Here is a 15,303-nt window from a genome sequence, read left to right as displayed (position 1 = left end):
CAGCGAAATCATGAAATCGATTGCGTAGTCCCTGGGAAGTCAGGTCTCCTTTCATTTGGGTATGGGATCTTCGGGATTACTCTCGAGGCATGGAAAGGGAATATGGCCTCATCTAAATTTGAGTCCATAAATTGTGTTTTCCTCTCATGTGGCGACAGCTATGTCACGGAATGTCTTGAGTGACATAAAGGGTGTCATGTACCCTTTTGAGTTTCAAGCGGGAATGTGGGATTTCTCTTGGGACTCTGCATGGGATATTTTCCTCATTTCACCTTGAGTGCAGAATCTAATGGTTTTTCTCGAGTGGCGGCGGGAAACTTTGGCTCCTTGTCGATTGCTACAGGGAACTCAGGAATTCGCTCATGTTGCCTCAGGGACCTCAGATCTCCAATCGTGTTGAAAGGGGAACTTCGGGTTTCCAATCGTGGCGTGGAATGTGATTTGGGCATCATCTTGTGTTGAGTCCGTTAACTGTGTGTTCCTCTCCAGTGGGGACGGATTAGTCAGGGAACTTTGCGTGTCAAAGAAAGGGTTTAAAGTACCCTTTCGAGTTTCAAGCAGGAATGTGTGATTTCTCCTGAGACTCTGCAGCAGAAATATTCCTCATCTCGAATTGAGGGGAGAATCTTGTGGTTTTTCTCCAGTTGCGGCGGGAAGCTTGGGGTCCTGTTCAAGTTGTGACGGGGAATCTCAGGAAACCGCTCGTGTTGCCCCAGAGAAGTCACGTCTCCTTTCCTGTTGGAAAGGGTACTTCGGGATTTCTCTTGAGGCGTCGAATGTGAATTGGGCCTCATCTAGAGATGAGTCTATTAATTGTGTGCTCCTTGCCAGTGGGGACGGCTTAGTAAGGGTCCTTTTTGTGCTGCAGAAATAGTGTCAAGTGCCCGTTCAAGTTTAAAAAGGAATGTGGGATTTTTCTTGAGACTCTGCAGGGGAAATTTTCCTCATCTCACCTTGAGTGAAGAATCTTGTGGTTTTTCTCGAGTTGTGGCGGAAACTTCGGTTCCATTTCTACTTTCAACGGGCACCTCAGGGACACGCTTGTGTTGTCCCTGGGAAGTCTGGTCTCCTTTCCTCTGGTAGGGGAACTTCGGAATTATTCTTGAGGCGTGGAATGGGAATAGGGCCTCATCGAAAGTTGAGTCCAGAAATTGTGTTCTCCTCTCTAGTGGGGACAGCTATGTCAGGGAATGTCTTGTGTCGCATAAAGGGTGTCAAATATCCATTCAAGTTTCAAGCGGGAATGTGTGATATCTCTTGAGACTCTGCAGGGGAAATTTTCCTCATCTTGCCTTGAGTGCAGAATCTTGTGGTTTGTCTCGAGAAGCGGCGGGAAGCTTGGGATTCTACTCAAGTTGCAACGGTGACCTCAGAAATTTGCTCGTGTTATCCAGGGACGGCAGGTCTCCAGTCATTTTGGAAGCGGAACCTCGGGATTCCAATCGTGGCATGGAATATGATTTCCTTCTCATTTTTTGTTGAGTCCGATAATTGTGTGCTCCTCTCCAGTGGGGACTGCTTAGTCAGGGATCTTTTTTTGTTGCTGAAAGGGTTTCAAATAACCTATCGAGTTTCAAACAGGAATGTGTGAATTCCCTTGAAACTTTGCGGCAGAAATGTTCCTCCTCTCGCATTGAGGGGAGAATCTTGTGGTTTTTCCCGTTTTGCGGCTTGAAGCTTGGGATCCCTTTCGGGTTGCGAGGTGATATCAGGAACTCGCTCCTCTAGTCCCTGGGAAGTCAGGTCTCCTTTCGTTTTGGTAGGGGATTTCGGGATTACTCTCAAGGCATGGAATGGGAATACGGCCTCATCTAAAGTTGAGTCCATAAAATTTGTCCTCCTCTCATGTGGCGACAGCTATGTCATGGAATATCTTGAGTCTCATAAAGGGTGACCTGTACCCTTTCGAGTTTCAAGCGGGAATGTGGGATTTCTCTTGGGACTCTGCATGGGATATTTTCCTCATCTCACCTTGAGTGCAGAATCTTATGGTTTTTCTCGAGTTGCGGTGGGAAACTTTGGCTCTTTCTCGATTGCTACGGGGAACTCAGGAATTCCCTCCTTTTGCTCCAGGGACGTCAAGTCTCCAATCTTGTTGGAGGGGAATCTCGGGATTCCAATTGTGGGGTGGAATGTGATTTGGGCCTCATCTTGTGTTGAGTCGGTTAATTGTGTGTTCCTCTCCAGTGGGACAGATTAGTCAGGGATCGTTGTGTGTCAAAGACTGGGTTTAAAGTACCCTTTCGAGTTTCAAGGGGGAATGGGTGATTTCTCTTGAGACTCTGCAGCAGAAATATTCCTCATCTCGCATTGAGGGGAGAATCTTGTGGTTTTTTCCAGTTGCGGCTGGAAGCTTGGGGTCCCTTTCAGGTTGTGACGGGGATCTCAGGAAAACGCACATGTTGCCCCAGGGAAGTCAGGTCTCCTTTCATGTTGGAAAGGGTACTTTGGGATTTCTCTCGAGGTGTCGAATGTGAATTGGGCCTCATCTAGAGATGAGTCCGTTAATTGTGTGCTCCTCTCCAGTGGGGACGGCTTAGTAAGGGTCCTTTTTGTGTCGCAGAAATAGTGTCTAGTGCCCGTTCGAGTTTAAGTGGGAATGTGGGATTTCTCTTCAGACTCTGTAGTGGGAATTTTCCTCATCTCACCATGAGTGAAGAATCTTGTGGTTTTTCTCAAGTTTCGGTGGAAGCTTGGGGTACTTTTCTAATTACAACGGGCACCTCAGGAACACGCTCATGTTGTCCCTAGGAAGTCAGGTCTCCTTGCCTCTGATAGGGGAACGTCTGGATTACTCTTGAGGCGTGGAATCGCATTAGGGTCTCATCTAAAGTTGAGTCCATAAATTGTGTTCTCCTCTCAAGTGGGGACAGCTATGTCAGGGAATGTCTTGAGTGTCTTAAAGAGTGTTAAGTATCCGTTCGCGTTTCAAGTGGGAATGTGTGATTTCGCTTGAGAGTCTGCAGCAGAAATGTTCCTCAACTCGCATTGAGGCGAGAATCTTGTGGTTTTTCTCGAGATGCGGCAGGAAGATTGGGGTCTTTCTCGAGTTGGGACAGGGGCCTCAGGAACTCGCTCGTGTAGTCCCTGGAAAGTCAGTCCTGCTTTGGTTTCGGTAAGAGAACATCAGGATTACTCTCGAGGGGTGGAATTGGAATAGGGCATCATCTCAAGTTGAGTCCATAAACTGTGTTCTCCTCTCAAGTGGGGACAGCTATGCCAGGGAAAGTCTTGATTCGCAAAAGGGTGTCAAGTACCCGTTCGAGTTTCAAGCAGAAATGTGGGATAATTCTTGTGACCCTGTAGGGGAAATTTTCCTCATCTCAGCTTGACTGCAGAATCTTGTGGTTTTGCTCGAGCAGGAACTCGCTCGTGTAGTCCCTGGGCATTCAGGTCTCCTTTCGTTTTGGTAAGGGAACATCGGGATTACTCTCGAGGCATGCAATGGGAATAGGGCCTCATAAAGTTGGGTCCATTAATTGGGTTCTCCTCTCAATTGGTGACAGCTATTTCAGGGAATGTCTTTTGTCTCATAAAGGGTGTCAAGTACCCATTCGCGTTTCAAGCGGGAATGTGGGATTGCTCTTGAGACTGTACAGGGGAAATTTTCCTCATTTCACCTTGAGTGCAGAATCGTGTGGGTTTTCTCGAGTTGCAGCAGGAAGCTTGGGTTCCGTCTCGATTTGCAACAGGGACCTCAGGAACTCGGTCCTGTAGTCCCTGGGAAGTCAGGTCTCCTTTCGTTTTAGTAGGGGAACATCGGGATTACTCTCGAGGCGTGAAATGGGAATAGGGCCTCATCTAAATTTTAGTTCATAAATTGTGTTCTCCTCTCAAGTGGGGACAGCTATGTTAGGGTATGTCTTGAGTTGCATAAAAGGTGTCAAGTATCCGTTCGAGTTTCAAGCAGGAATGTGGGATTTCGCTTGAGACTCTGCAGCGGAAATATTCTTCAACTCGCATTGAGGCAAGAATCTTGTGGTTTTTCTCGAGTTACAGCTTGAAGCTTGGGGTCCCTTTCCATTTCTGACGGTGATATCAGGTACTCGCTTGTGTAGGCCCTGGAAAGTCAGGTCTCCTTTCCTTTTGGTAGGAGATCTTCGGGATTACTCTCGAGGCATGGAATGGGAATATGGCCTCATCTAAATTTGAGTCCATAAATTGTGTTCTCCTCTCATGTGGCGACAGCTATGTCATGGAATGTCTTGAGTCTCATAAAGTGTGTCATGTAACCTTTCGAGTTTCCAGCGGGAATGTGGGATTTCTCTTGAGACTCTGCACGGGATATTGTCCTCATCTCACCTTGAGTGCAGAATCTAATTGTTTTTCTCGAGTTGAGGCGGGAAACTTTGTCTCCTTCTCGATTGCTACGGGGACCTCAGGAATTCGCTCGTATTGCTTCAGGGACCTCAGGTCTCCAATCGTGTTGGAAGGGGAACCTTGGGTTTCCAATCGGGGCGTGGAATGTGATTTGCACATCATCTTGTGTTGAGTCCGTTAACTGTGTGTTCCTCTCCAGTGGGGACGGATTAGTCAGGGATCTTTGTGTGTCAAAGAAAGGGTTTAAAGTACCCTTTCGAGTTTCAAGCGGGAATGTGTGATTTCACTTCAGACTCTGCAGCAGAAATATTCCTCATCTCGCATTGAGGGGAGAATATTGTGATTTTACTCCAGTTATGGCTGGAAGCTTGGGGTCCCTTTCAGGTTGTGATTGGGATCTTAGGAAATCGTTCGTGTTGCCCCAGAGAAGTCATGTCTCCTTTCCTGTTGGAAAGGGTACTTTGGGATTTCTCTTGAGGTATCGAATGTGAATTGGGCCTCATCTAGGGATGAGTCCATTAATTGTGTGCTCCTCTCCAGTGGGGACGGCTTAGTAAGGGTTATTTTTGTGTCGCAGAAATAGTGTCAAGTGCCTGTTGAAGTTTAAAAGGGAAAGTGGGATTTCTCTTGAGACTCTGTAGGAGAGATTTTCCTCATCTCACCTTGAGTGAAGAATCTTGTGGTTTTTCTCGAGTTGTGGCGGAAGCTTCTGTTCCATTTCTACTTTCAACGGGCACCTCAGTGACACGCTCGTGTTGTCCCTGGGAAGTCAGGACTCCTTTCATCTGGTAGGGGAACTTCGGGATTACTCTTGAGGCGTGGAATGGGAATAGGGCCTCATCGAAAGTTGAGTCCAGAAATTGTGTTCTCCTCTCTAGTGGGGACAGCTATGTCAGGGAATGTCTTGAGTCGCCTAAAGGGTGTCAAGTATCCGTTCAAGTTTCAAGCGGGAACGTGGGATTTCTCTTGAGACTCTGTAGGGGAAATTTTCCTCATGTCACCTTGAGTGCAGAATCTTGAGGTATTTCTGGAGTTGCTGCAGGAAGATTGCGGTCCTTCTCGAGTTGCCACAGGAACCTCTGGAATTCACTCCTGTAGTCCCTGGGAAGTAGGGTCTTCCTTCGTTTTGGTAGGGGAACATCAGGATTTCTCTTGAGGCATGGAATGGGAATAGGGCCTCATCTAAATTTGAGTCCATAAACTGTGTTCTCCTCTCAAGTAGGGACAGCTATGTCAGGGAATGTCTTGAGCCGCATAAAAGGTGTCAAATCTCGTTTCAAGCGGGAATGTGGGATTTCTCTTGAGACTCTGCAGCGGAAAATATCCTCATATCTCATTTAGGGGAAATTTTTGTGGTGTTTCTCTACTTGCGGCGGGAAGCTTGGTGTTTTTATCGACTTGCTACGGCGACCTCAGGAATTCACTTTTGTTGTTAAAGGTAAGTCAGGACCTATTTGGTGTTGGAAGGGGAACATCAGGAATATTCTCAAGCCATTAAATGGGAATAGTGCCTCTTCTCGAGTTGAGTCCATAAACTGTGTTCTCCTCTCCAATGTGAATGGCTGTGTTAGGGAAATTTCTGAGTGGCGTAAAGTGTGTCAAGTTGCGACCAACTTTCAAGCGGGAATGTAGGATTTCTCTTGAGATTCTGTAGAGGAAATCTGTCTCATCTCGCATTGAGGGGATAATTCTGTGGTGTTTCTCGACTTGCGGTGGGAAGCTTGGGGTTCCTCTCGAGTTGCGACGTGGACCACAGGAACTCAACCCTGTTGCCCCAGGGAAGTCAGGTCTCCTATCGTTTTGGAAGGGGAACAAAGAGATTCCTCTATAAGGAGCAGCAGCAGAATAGGGCTGCATCTAGTATTGAGTTGGTCAACTGTTTGTTCTTCTCCAGTTGAGACAGGGATATCGCGGTTGCTCTCAAAATTCTCCAGGGGATTCAGGCCTCGTCTCTTGTTCAGTCCTGGAACTGTGCTTTCTTCTCGTGTTGTAATATGGGTGATAGGCCACTTTAGCGTTGCTTTTGTAAATGGAGATTCTATAGAGTATGCGCGTAGATTCAGGTCTCCATTGGTCTTGTGAGTTGAAACTCGAGGATACATTTGAAACTGTTCAGAAGAATCAGACAGTATCCTGAGTTGGTGGTGACATCTGTACATTTTCCATTTGTGTTTTGAAAACCAGTTATCCACCCGAGTTTCAAAGTGGCACCTGCCTACTCATCCTGTGCGACCAGAACCTCTGGATTCCATTCCAGAGAAATCAGAAAAATCAACTCTCATCTGGAAAAGAGAAGTGGAAAACGGGACATTTTGACAGTGTGGCAAGAATCTCAGTGTTCCTCTGGATTGGGGCTGTGTATGTCGGTTTAATTTTTAGTCGCATAAAGGATGTTAAGTAAGCTGTCGGGGTTCAAGCGGTAATGTGGAATTACTCTTGAGAGTCTGAAACGGAAATGTTCTTCATCTCGCCTTGAGGGCAGAATCTTGTGGTTTTTCTAGCGTTGCGGCGGGAAGCTTGGGCTCCCTCTCGATTTGTGACGGGTACATCAGGAAATCCCACGTGTTGCTTCAGAGAAGTCAGGTCCCCTTTTTTGTCAGAAGGGGAACTTTGGGATTACTCTCAAGCCATTAAATGGGAATAGGGCCTCTTCTCGAGTTGAGTCCTTAAATTGTGTTCTCCTCTCCAATGGGGACATCTGTGATAGGGAACTTTCTAAGTCGCATAAAGGGTGTCAAGTTGCCAATCGCGTTTCAGGAGGGAATGTGGGATTTCTCTTGAGATTGTGTAGCGGAAAATTTCCTCATCTCGCATTGAGGGGAAATTTTTGTGATGTTTCTTGAGTTGCGGCGGGAAGCTTGGGGTTTTTTCTCGACTTGCAACGGGAACCTCAGCAACTCCCTTGTGTTGCTACAGGGAAGTCAGGACCATTTTTGTGTTGGAAGAGGAACTTCGGGATTACTCTCGAGATGTTAAATGGGAATAGGGCCTCTTCTCCAGTTGAGTCTGTAAATTGCGTTCTCCTCTCCAAAGGGACAGCTGTGTTATGGAACACTCTGAGTTGCATAAAGGGTGTCAAGTAACCATTCGCCTTTCAAGCGGGAATGTGGGATTTCTATTGAGATTCTGCAGCGGAAAACTTCCTCATCTCACATTGAGGGGATAATTTTGTGGTGTTTCTCGACTTGTGGCTGGAAGCTCGGGGTTTCTCTCGAGTTGTGACTGGAACCCCAGGACCTATATGGGAAGTTAGGTCTCCTTGCGTGTTGGAAGGGGAATATTGGGATAACTCTCGAGGCACGCTGGAGTAATAGGGTCGCCTCTAGTGCTGTGTAGATAAATTGTGTCCTCCACTTCAAAGTGGATAGCTATCTCAGGAAAGTTTTTGGGTCGCATAAAGGTGTCAAGTACCCGTTCGAGTTCAAGCGGTAATGTGCGTTTTCTCTTGAGACTCTGAAGCTGAAAAAATCCTCATCTCGCATTGAGGGGAAAATTTTTGGTGTTTCTCGAGTTGAGGCGGGAAGCTTGGGGATTCTCTCGACTTGCGATGGAGACTTCAGTAACTGGCTTGTGTTGCTTCAGGGAAGTCAGGACCCATTTTGTGTTGGAAGGGGAACTTCGGGATTACTCTCGAGCTGTTAAATGGAAATAAGGCCTCTTCACGAGTTGAGTCCGTAAATTGTGTTCTCCTCTCCAATGGGGTCGGCTATGTTAGGGAACACTCTGAGTCACATAAAGGGTGTCAAGGACCAGTTCGCCTTTCAAGCGGGAATGTGGGATTTCTCTTGGGATTCTGTAGTGGAAAATGGTCTCATCTCGCATTGAGGGGACAATTTTGTGGTGTTTCTCGACCTGCAGCGGGAAGCTCGGGGTTTCACTCGATTTGCCATGGGGATCCCTGGAACTCGCACGTGTTGCCCGATGGAAGTCAGTTCTCCTATCATTTTGGAAGGGGAAACTCGAGATTCCTCTATAAGGAGCAGCAGAGGAATAGGGCCGAATCTAGCATTGAGTCGGTCAACTGTTCTTCTCCAGTGGAGGCAAGGATCTCGTTTTTGCTCTCAAAATTCTCCAGGGGATTCAGGCCTCATCTCTTGTTCAGATGTGGAGCTGCGCTTTCTTCTCGAGTAGTAAAATGGGTGTTAGGCACCATTAGATTTGAATTTGCATATGGAGATTGTATTGAGTATGCTCGGTGAGTCAGGTCTCCATACGTCTTGTGAGTTGATACTCAAGGATACATTTGAAACTGTGCAGTAGAATCAAAGAATAACTCGAGTGGGTGGTGATATCCGTATTTTTTGCATTTGTGTTTTGAAAACCAGTTATCCACCCGAGTTTCAAAGTGGCACCTGCCTGCTCATCCTGTGCGACCGGAACCTCTGGATTCCATTCCAGAGAAATCAGAAAAATCAAATCTCATCTGGAAAAGAGAAGTGGAAAACGGGGCATTTCGACAGTGTGGCAAGAAACTCGGTGTTCCTCTGGATTGGGGCTATGTATGTTGTTTTAGTTTTTAGTCGCATAAAGGATGTTATGTAAGCTGTCGGGGTTCAAGTGGCAATGTGGAATTACTCTTGAGAGTCTGAAACAGAAATGTTCTTCATCTCGCCTTGAGGGCAGAATCTTGTGGTTTTTCTAGAGTTGCGGCGGGAAGCTTGGGCTCCCTCTCGATTTGTGACGGGTACATCAGGAAATCCCACGTGTTGCTTCAGAGAAGTCAGGTCCCCTTTTTTGTCGGAAGGGGAACTTTGGGATTACTCTCGAGCCATTAAATGGGAATAGGGCCTCTTCTCGAGTTGAGACCTTAAATTGTGTTCTCCTCTACAATGGGGACGTCTGTGATAGGGAACTTTCTGAGTCGTATAAAGGGTGTCAAGTTGCCAATCGCATTTCAGGAGGGAATGTGGGATTTCCCTTGAGATTCTGTAGCGGAAAATTTCCTCATCTCACATTGAGGGGATAATTTTGTGTTGTTTCTCGACTTGCAGTGGTAAGATTCGTGTTCATCTCTAGTTGCGACGGCGACTTCAGGACCTCGATCGCGATGTCCCCGTGAAGTTAGGTCTCCTTGCATGTTGGAAGGGGAACACTGGGATTCTTCTCGAGGCACGCTGGAGTAATAGGGTCACAACTAGTGCTTTGTAGATAAATTGTGTTCTCCGCTTCAATGTGGACTGCTATGTTGGCAAAGTTTTTTTGTCACAAAAACGGTGTCAAGTACCCTTTCTACTTTCAAGCGATAATGTGCGATTTCTCTTGAGACTCTGCAGTTGAAAATATCCTCATCTCGCATTGAGGGGAAAATTTTTGTTGTTTCTCGAGTTGCGGCAGGAAACATGGGGTTTTTCTCGACTTGCGACGGGGACTTCAGGAAATGGCTTGTGTTGCTTCATGGAAGTCAGGACCAATTTTGTGTTGGAAGGGAAATTTCAGGATTACTCTCGAGCCGTTAAATGGAAATAGGGCCTCTTCTCGAGTTGAGTCCATGCATTGTGTTCTCCTCTCCAATGGGGTCGGCTGTGTTAGGGAACACTCTGAGTCGCATAAAGGGTGTCAAGGACCCGTTCGCCATTCAAGCGGGAATGTGGGATTTCTCTTGAGATTCTGTAGCAGAAAACTGTCTCATCTCGCATTGAAGGGACAATTTTGTGGTGTTTCTCGACCTGCAGCGGGAAGCTCGGTGTTCCTCTCGAGTTGCCATGGGGATCCATGAAACTCGCTCGTGTTGCCCCAGGGAAGTCAGGTCTTCTATCGTTTTGGCAGCAGAGGAATAGGGCCGCATCTAGCATTGAGTCAGTCAACTGGTGTTCTTCTCCAGTGGAGACAGGGATCTCGTTTTTGCTCTCAAAATTCTCCAGGGGATTCAGGCCTCATCTCTTGTTCAGACATGTAACTGTGCTTTCTTCTGGAGTAGTAAAATGGGTGTTAGGTCCCATTAGATTTGAATTTGGATATGGAGATTGTATCGAGTATGCTCGGTGAGTCAGGTCTCCATGCGTCTTGTGAGTTGATACTCGAGGATACATTTGAATATGTGCAGGAGAATCAAACAATATCTCGAGTGGGTGGTGACATCTGTATCTTTTCCATTTGTGTTTTGAAAACCGGTTATCCTCCCGAGTTTCGAGGTGGTATCTGCCTGCTCATCCTGTGCAACCGGAATGTCTGGTTCCACTCCAGATAAAGCTGAGCAATCCACTCTGAACTGGAAAAGAGGAGAGGAAAACGGGGCATGTCCTCAGTGTGGCAAGAAACTCGGTGTTCCTCTGGATTGGGGCTGTGTATGTCGTTTTGGTTTTTACTCGCATAAAGGATGTTAAGTAACCTGTCGAGTTTCCAGCGGGAATGTGGAATTTTTCTTGCAAATCTGAAATGGAAATGTTCTTCATCTCGCTTTGAGGGCAGAATCTTGTGGTTTTTCTCGAGTTGCGGCGGGAAACATGGGCTCCCTCTCGATTTGCGACGGGGACCTCAGGAAATCACCCGTGTTGCTTCAGCGAAGTCAGGTCCCCTTTTTCGTTGGATGGGGAACTTCGGGATTACTCTCGAGCCGTTAAATGGGAATAGGGCCTCTTCTCGATTTGAGTCCATAAATTATTTTCTCCTCTCCAATGGGGACGGCTGTGTTAGGGAACTTTCTGAGTCGCATAAAGGGTGTCAAGATGCCAATCGCATTTCAAGCGGGAATGTTGGATTTCTCTTGAGATTCTGCTGTGGTAAATTCCCTCATCTCGCATGAGAGGATAATTTCGTGCTGTTTCTCGCCTTGTGGAAGTAAGATTGGTGTTCCGCTCGAGTTGCGACTGGGACCTCAGGACCTGGATCACTATGTCCCAGGCTCGTTAGGTCTCCTGGCGTGTTGGAAGGGGGACATTGGGATTCTTCTCGAGGCAAGCTGGAGTAATAGGGTCTCATCTAGTCGTGTGTAGATAAATTGTGTTCTCCACTGCAATGTGGACGGCTATCTTGTGGAAGTTTTTGGGTCACATAAAGCATGTCAAGTACCCGTTCGAGTGTCAAGCGGTAATGTGCGATTTCTCTTGAGACCCTGCAGCTGAAAATATCCTCATCTCGCATTGAGGGGAAAATTATCGGTGTTTTTCGAGTTGCGGCGGGAAGCTTAGGGTTTTTCTTGAGTTGCTTGGGGAACTCAGGAATTCGCTTGTGTTGCTTCAGGGAAGTCACGACCGATTTTGCCTTGGAAGGGGAACTTCGGGATTACTCTAGAGCCGTTAAATGTAACAGGGCTTCTTCTCGAGTTGAGTCCATGCATTGTGTTCTCCTCTCCAATGGGCACGGCTGTGTTAGGGAACACTCTGAGTCTCATAAAGGGTGTCAAGTACCCGTTTGCATTTCAACCGTGAATGTGGGATTTCTCTTGAGATTCTGCAGCGGAAATCTTCCTCATCTCGCATTGAGGGGTTAATTTTGTGGAGGTTCTCGACTTGCGGCGGGAAGCTCGGTGTTCCTCTCGAGTTGTGACGGGGACCACAGGAACTCGCTCGTGTTGCCCCAGGGAAGTCAGGTCTCCTATCGTTTTGGAAGGGAAACCTCGAGATTCCTCTATAAGGAGAAGAAGAGAAATAGGGCCACATCTAGCATTGAGTCGGTCAAATGTTTATTCTCCAGTGGAGACAGGGATTACGCGGTTGCTCCCAAAATTCTCCAGGGGATTCAGGCCTTCTCTCTTGTTCAGACCTGGAACTGCCTATTCTTCTCGAGATGTAATACGGTGATAGGCCACTTTAGAGTTGCATTTGTACCTGGAGATTGTACAGAGTATGCTCGTGGTGTCAGGACTCAATTCGTCCTGTGGGTTGATCAACGTGGATACATTTGAAACTGTGCAGTAGAATCAGACAATATCTCGAGTGGGTGGTGACATCCGTATCTTTTCCATTTGTGTTTGGAAAAGCGGTTATCCTCCCGATTTCAAGGTGGTTCCTGTCTACTCGTCCTGTGCGACCGGAACGTGTGGACTCCATTCCAGAGAAATCAGAGGAATCAACTCTCATCTGGAAAAGATGAGTTGAAAACGGGGCATTTTGTCAGTGTGGCAAGAAACTCGGTGTTCCTCGGGATTGGGGCTGTGTATGTCGCTTTAGTTTTTGTCGCATAAAGGATGTTAAGTAACCTGTCGAGTTTCAAGCGGGCATGTGGAATTTCTCTTTGCAAATCTGAAATGGAAATGTTCTTCATCTCGCCTTGAGGGCAGAATCTTGTGGTTTTTCTTGATTTTCAGCGGGAAACTTTGGCTCCCTCTCGTTTTGCGATGGGGACATTAGGAAATCTCCCGTGTTGCTTCTGAGAAGTCAGGTCCCCTTTGTGTTTGAAGGGACAATTCAGGATTACTCTCAAGGCGTTAAATCGGAATAGGGCCACTTCTCGTGTTGAGTCCATAAATTGTGTTCTCCTTCCAATGCGGACGGCTGTGTTAGGGAACTTTCTGACTCGCATAATGGGCGTCAAATTCCCGTTAGCGTTTCTACCGGGAATGTGGGATTTCTCTTGAGATTCTGCAGGGGAAATTTTCCTCATCTCGCATTGAGGGGATAATTTTGTGGTGTTTCTCGACTTGCGGCGGTAAGATTGAGGTTCTTCTCTAGTTGCAACGGGGACCTCAGGAACTCGATCGCATTGACCCATCGTAATTAGGTCTCCTGACATGTTGGAAGGGGAACATCGGGATTCCACTCGAGACACTCTGTCGTAATAGTGTCGGATCTAGTGCTGTGTAGATAAATTGTGTTCTCCACTTCAATGTGGACGGCTATCTCTGGGAAGTTTTTGGCTCACATAAGAGGTGTCTAGTACCCGTTCGATTTTCAAGCGGTAATGTGCGATTTCTCTTGAGACTCTGCAGTGGAAAATATCCTGATCTCGCATTGGGGGGAAAATTTTGTGTTTTTTCTCGAGTTGCGGCGGGAAGCTTGGGGGTTTTCTCGACTTGAAACAGGGACCTCAGGAACTCCCTCGTGTTGCTTCAGGGAAGTCAGGTCCCCTTTTGTGTTGGAATGGGTAATTCGGGATTACTCTCGAGCCGTTATATGGGAATAGGGCCTCTTCTCGAGTAGAGTCCGTAAATTCTGTTCTCCTCTCCATTGCGGACTGCTGTGTTAGGGAACTTTCTAAGTCGCATAAAGGGTGTCAAGTACCCATTCGCCTTTCAGGTGGAAATGTGGGAGTTCTCTAGAGATATTGCCATGGATAATTTCCTCATTTCTCACTAACTGGATAATTTTGTGGTGTTTCTCGGCTTGCGGCGGAATGCTTGGGGTTCCTCTCGAGTTGCGACGGGGACCCCAGCAACTCACTCATGTTGCACATGGGAAGTCAGGTCTCCTATCGCTTTGGAAGGGGAACGTCGAGATTCCTCTATAAGGAGAAGAAGAGGAATAGGACCGCATTTAGCATTGAGTCGGTCAACTGTTTGTTCATCTTCAGTGGAGACAGGGATCTCGCAGTTGCTCTAAAATTCTCCTGGGGATTCAGGCCTCATCTCTTGTTCTGACCTGGATCTGCTCTTTCTTCTTGAGTTGTAATACGGGTGATATGCCACGTTAGAGTTACATTCGTACCTGGAGATTTTATAGAGTATGCTCATGGAGTCAGGTATCCATTCGTCCTGGAGGTTGATACTTGAGGATACATTTGACTGTGAAGTAGAATCAGATAATATCTCGAGTGGGTGGTGACATCCATACCATTTCCATTTGTGTTTTGAAAACCGGTTACCTTCCCGAGGTTCAAGGTAGTACCTACATGCTGGTTCTGTGTGACCGGAACATATGGATTCCATTCCAGAGAAAGCAGAGGAATCAACTCTCATCTGGAAAAGAGGAGTGGAAAACGGGGCATTATGTCAGTGTGGCAAGAAACTCGGTGTTCCTCGGGATTGGGGCTGTGTATGTCGCTTTAGTTTTTAGTTGCATAAAGGATGTTAAGTAACCTGTCGAATTTCAAGCCGGACTGTGGAATTTCTCTTCGGAATCTGAAACGGAAATGTTCTTCATCTCGCCTTGCGGGCAGAATCTTGTGGTTTTCATCCAGTTGCGGAGGGAAGTTTGGTCTCCCTCTCGATTTGCGATCGGGACCCCTGGAAATCACCCATGTTGCTTCAGAGTAGTCAGGTCCCCTTTTGTGTTGAAAGGGGAACTTCGGGATTCCTCTCAAGCCATTACATGTGAATAGGGCCTCTTCTCGTGTTGAGTCCGTAAATTGAGTTCTCCTCTGCAAAGGGGACGGCTGTGTTAGGGAACTTTCTGAGTCGCATAAAGCGTGTCAAGTACTCTTTAGACTTTCAATTGGTAATGTGGGATTTCTCTTGAGACTCTGCAGCAGAAAATTTCCTCATCTTGCATTCAGGGGATCATTGTGTGATGTTTCTCGTATTGCAGCGGTAAGATTGGGGTTCCTATCAAGTTACGGCAGAGAACTCAGAACCTCGATCACGATGTCCCAGGGAAGTTAGGTCTCCTGGCTTGTTGAAAGGGGAACATCGGGATTCCTCTCGAGGCACGGGAGAGTAATAGTGTCGCATCTAGTGCTGTGTAGATATATTGTGTTCTCCGCTTCAATGTGGACGGCTATCCCAGGGAAGTTTTTGGGGTTCATAAAGGGTGTCAAGTACCCTTTCGAGTTTCAAACGGTAATGTGCGATTTCTCTTGAGACTCTGCAGCAAAAATATCCTAATCTCGCACTGAGGGGAAATTTTTGTGGTGTTTTTCCAGTTGCGTTGGGAAGCTTGGGGTCCTTCTCGACTTGCGACATGGACCTCAAGAACTTGCTCGTGTAGACCTTGGAAGTCAGGTCTCCTTTCGTTTTGGAAGGGGAACAAAGAGATTCCTCTATAAGGAGCAGCAGAAGAATAGGGCAGCAGCTAGTGTTGAGTCGGTCAACTGTTCTTCTCCAGTGGAGACAGGGATCTCGCGGTTGCTCTCAAAATTCTCCAGGGGATTCAGGCCTCCTCTCTTGTTCAG

Source organism: Moschus berezovskii, chromosome 10 (assembly GCF_049115385.1).
Source record: "Moschus berezovskii isolate FMDL1 chromosome 10, NW_MosBer_1.0, whole genome shotgun sequence".
Taxonomy (NCBI): Eukaryota; Metazoa; Chordata; class Mammalia; order Artiodactyla; family Moschidae; genus Moschus; species Moschus berezovskii.
The sequence above is the reverse complement of the archived record's forward strand: the minus strand, read 5'-3'. Positions refer to the sequence as shown.